Below are 5,136 nucleotides of genomic sequence, written 5' to 3' on the forward strand. Positions count from 1 at the left end.
TTTTTTTTTTTTTTTTTTAATTTCGTAGGGATATGTATTATGTGATTGGAGAATACATAAACATTTTCTTCCTTTGCTTCTTATTCCACAGAGAAAAGCCAGACATAGGTGTTCCAACTTGGTCTTTAATCATTAAAAGATCCCCCTTTAGGGCGGGATTGTGGCTCAGTGGCAGAGTGCTTGCCTCACAGGTATAAGGTACTGGGTTTGACCCTCAGCACCACGTAAAAATAAATAAATAAAATAGAGTATTGTGTCCATCTACAACTAAATATATACATATAAAAGGTGCCCCTTCAGAGTCCCTTATATATGTGGATATTAACTCCCTGTCAGATGTAGAGTTTACAAATACTTTCCCATTCTGTTGATTGTTCCCTTTGCTATACAAAAGCATTTAAGTTTGATGTAGTCCTGTTTGTTTTTTGTTTTTGTTTTTGTTTTTGGTTTTTTGTTTGTTTGTTTGTTGTTTTGTTTTGATGCTTTTGTGGTCTTTTTTTCCTGTTCCAATATCCTAAAGTATTTGCCCCATGTTTTCTTCTGGCAGTTTCATGGTTTCAGGTCTTAAGTTTAAGATTTTAGCTTTTTTCTTTTTTCTTTTTTTTTTTTAATACTGGTGATTGAACTTGGGAGCACTTGACCACTAAGCCACATCCCCAGCCCTATTTTTTTGTTGTTGTTGTTGTATTTTATTTAGAGACAGGGTCTTACTGAGTTGCTTACTGCTGTACTTTTGCTGAGCCTGGCTTTGAACTGGCAATCCTCCTGTCTCAGCCTCCCAATCCACTGGGATTACAAACGTAAGCCATCATGCCCGACTTTTGAGTTAATTTTGTAACTAGAAAGAGACAAGCGTCTTGTTCTTCTGTATGTGTATATCCAATTTCCCAGCACTATTTGTTAAAATAGATATTTCTCAAAATAAGACTTACAAATGGACAGGAGGTATATGAAAAAATATTTAACATCATTAATCATCAGGGAAATGCAAATCAAATCCACCATGAGATAGTACCTCATTCCAGTAAGAATGACTATTATCAAAATGACAAAAGATTAACAAGTGCTCCTGAGGATGTGGAGAAAAGGGAGTCCTTTTCACACTGCTGGTGGGAATGTAAATTAGTACAGTCATTGTTGAAAAAAAATGTAGGTTTCTCCAAAAATTAAAAATAGAACTGCCATCTGATACAGCACACTCACTAATGGGTATATAGCCAAAGGAAATGAAATAGGTATGTCAGAGGTACCTCTAAGCCCAGTGGGGTAATGCATTCCTGTAATCTCAGTAGCTCAGGTGGCTGAGGCAGGAGGATCACAAGTTGAAAGCCAGCTTCTGCAACTTTGCAAGTCCCTGTCTCTAAATAAAATATTTTTAAAAGGGCTGGGGCTTGGGTTATGGCTCAGTGGTAGAGTGCTCAAATAGCATGTGCGAGGCCCTGGGTTTGATCCTCAGCACCACATAAAAATAAATAAAATAAAGGTATTGTGTCCAACTACAATTAAAAAATAAATATTAAAAAAGAGGGCTGGAGATGTTGCTCAGTGGTTAGGCAATTTCTGTTACCAAAAGAATGGTACTCCCAAGGTTATTGCAGAACTATTCACAATAGCTAAGAAAAGTATCAAACCTAAGCATCCATTGACTGATGAATAAAAGAAAATGTACATAAAAACCATAGAATATTATTCAGCCATAAAAAGACAAAACTCTGTCATTTGTGACATGGATAGAACTGGAGATCATTATATTAAAGTGAAGTAAGCCAGGCACAGAAAGACAAGTACCACATAATCTCACTCATGTCGGGTCTAAAAAGTTGATCTCATAGAAGTCGAATTAGGTTTGGGCCAGAAGTTTTTATGTGCCATTGCACAGGAGGATGACTATGGATAACAATAATATGCTGTGTACTTCAAAAAACCAGAGAAAAGGCATTTCAATGATTTTCCCATAAATAAATGATAAATGTTTGAGGAAAAAGTTCAGTTTAACCTGATTTAAGCTTTACCTAATGTATAAATACAATGAAATATCACATGGTATCCCTTTAATATATAATTTTTATACTTTTATATAAGTTAAAAATAAATTTAAGTAATTTTTAAAAAAAAAATTTCTCCCTTGAAAAAAAGTTGGCATAGGAAAGACAGTCCTGGACTTTAGATTTTGGCTTCTCACCATTGACAAAGACTCTATTCTTGACCAAACTTTAGTCACGCTCCTTTGAGCACTATTCTCAGCTAGGCCTCAACATTGGCCTATAAGAACTACAACTGTTAGCACAAACAATATCACCACTACACCCCCCCACTCCCAGCAAACACTCTCTAAGAGACTTGATCAAACACTGGCATAGTTTCTATAAGCTTAAGGCCATGTCCCTAAAATGAAGAACCTAGCCCCCTTAAAATGCCTGCCTGAGAAAGACCAAAGAATTTACTGTCTTTTCCAGCCAAAAACTACTGCAGGCCCTGACTCTCTTTCCCTAGAACATGTACTTCAGAAATTTGAAATTATAAATCCTTTCTTTGTTTCTTTGAAATGTTACTTTCCCTAACCCAGGAGTGTCTCTCTCAGACCTGGGAGCAATCCCTTTGAAATGTAATCAATCAAGAAAGATAAGGCTCATGTCTGCCAGACTCTAGGAAAAGTAGGAACCTAACTGATTAGTACCAGGTAAAAAAACACATATGCCCTATTACACTGACCAACCTCACCCCCACTCAAAAGCTCCTCGGTACTTTCCTTTTAGTACACTCTGCCTTTTGTTTCAATGTGTTGAACTCAATTTATCTGAAGTCTCCTCTACTGTGATAGCCTGAATATCTTAAACAAAAATAAATAAACGTACACATAAATTAATTAATTAAATAAAAAAAGAAATATCTGACTATATTTCTCTTTGGTCTCATAAAAAAAAAGATCGAAATTGTACAGCAGGGTGAAAAAATTAAATCTCAGGAGTAACAGGGAAAAGAAGAAATGGAGGTAGGACCAAGAAAATGAATCTCTACTATTTGGTCAACTCATCTGATTTTTAATTCAGATGTATTTATTCACATGTACAAGGTGAAAGTGGAAACATCTAGAGAAAGGGCAAGGAAAGACAAGATGTGAGTTGGGTATGGATGAAAGCCATTTTATGCGGGCTTATATTTTCAAATGGGCTAATCAGAAAACACCTCAAGGTATATTGAATAATTTTCTTTAAAAATACTGTAAACAATGATTAAAAACAATAAGTAGGTCTTAAAATATTTTATGGTTTGAAGAGTTTGTGAAAGGTTGATACTGTGGGCTCATGGTGAAGGGCAGAACTTGCTAGACCATGTAGAGAGCCTAGAATCCTAAGTGTAATGCTGAGACTTTATGTTGTCACAGTTCTCTATAGAAACTGCCATGTCATCAAGTTGAAGTTCTAGTACCAGCTGGCAGTTAAGGCTTTAGGAGAGTATGGAGGGTTGAGGAAAGACGTAACATCTTGAAGCAGAGTGGAAGAGTCATCACAACATCTAAAACAACAAGAAAATACCATCTAAAGATCCCACGCAATAGCCTACTCTCATACTACAAAGGTAGGGGCATATTCTGACTTATTATTTTTAAAAAATTTTTTTAATTAAAGAAAAATTTTTTTGGTATGGGGGATTGAACCTAGGGGTGGTTTACCACTGAGCTGCATCTCAAATCATTTCTATTTTTATTCTGAGACAGGGTCTCAATTAAATTGGTGAGGCTGGCCTGAAACTTCAATCCTCCTGCCTCACCCTCCCAAATTGCTGGGATCAAAGCATGCGTCTCCACACCCAGCTCTTCTGACTTCTTTTGATTAGCTAAGAGGGAATCTTAAAGGGAGAGGTGAAACCACAAAAGCTACTAATATAGCTTCCAGCTTTGTTTTCACAAATTTTATTTGGGATACTCAGAAAAGCGTTAGGGGGCACATCTCCCTTCAGGGTGGCACATTTTCAACCAAAGGTCCAAGAAGTCTTATATATATCAAACATTTCTATTTAAACATAAATCCAAAGATCTTTTGCCACATAACTCTGACACTCTAGTAAAAAAAACTCAAAGAGAAGAAAGTTAAAATGTGAAAAAAAAATTTTTCTTTTTAAGACTGGTGATGGGCTGGGGCTGGGGCTCAGCGGTTGAGCACTTGCCTAGCATGCACAAGATGCTGGGTTCAATCCTCAGCACCACATAAAAATAAATAAGTAAAATAAAGATATTGTGTCCAACTACAACTAAAAAAATATTTTAAAAAATTACTGGTGATGATTATGTTAAAAACTGCAGTCCTCCACCAAATTGGTAACTAATGTGGTAAGTTTATTCTGGTGGTCTAATAAGAAAAGGAAAGATACAGGTGACTTTGAGGGTCTGTGAACTGGAGAAAATGTGAGAAAAATATGTGGACCTTTCCAGAGATAATGAAAAACATTTTGTCCAACAATAGGCAGCCAGATGTGTATTTAATGTGAAAGGTTACTGAGTTTGCCAGTGTACCTTGCCTTTACTTAGGTTGCTATAGCATCAGGCATTGTGACCTAATAAACACTGATGTCATACCCCAGGGTCAAAACCAGCAGGGAAAAGCCTGGCCCCTCAGTCTGGTCCAACAGCTGACCGGGGGTGGCAGCCAGGTGCAGGTGCCCAAGAACTTGGCACTGCCCAGTTCCATCTAAAGGGGCACATCTCCCTTCGGGGTGGCACATTTTCGGCCAAAGGTCCAAGAAGTCTTATATATCAAGGTAACAACGAATTCATAAATTTTATTTATTTATTTTTTTAAGAATTTGAGCTAAAACTGTATTCAAATCAAATGAGGAACCTCTGTGCTTTCCTCTCTCTTTTTCTAGGCTAGTGTTCACTAGCTTTTGAATAAGAGAGAAACTTCCTCTTCCAAGGGTGTGGGAAAACTTTTTCTGTAACTTTTTCAAGGTTTCACAGTGAATCTCCAAGGGAAAGTTCAAGAAGATCTTGGGAGTTTGGCCATGATGGTAAGAGGTAGAAATATAGTATTATCATGTGAAAAGATAGCCATTAGAGAAGAGCTGTTATGAAAATATTTGGGCTAGAGGGAAAATGAGGGAGGAGAAGAAGGAAAAGAGGGGAGGAGGGAGGGAGAG

The sequence above is a fragment of the Marmota marmota genome, unplaced genomic scaffold, assembly GCF_001458135.2.
Source record: "Marmota marmota marmota unplaced genomic scaffold, marMar, whole genome shotgun sequence".
Lineage (NCBI taxonomy): Eukaryota > Metazoa > Chordata > Mammalia > Rodentia > Sciuridae > Marmota > Marmota marmota.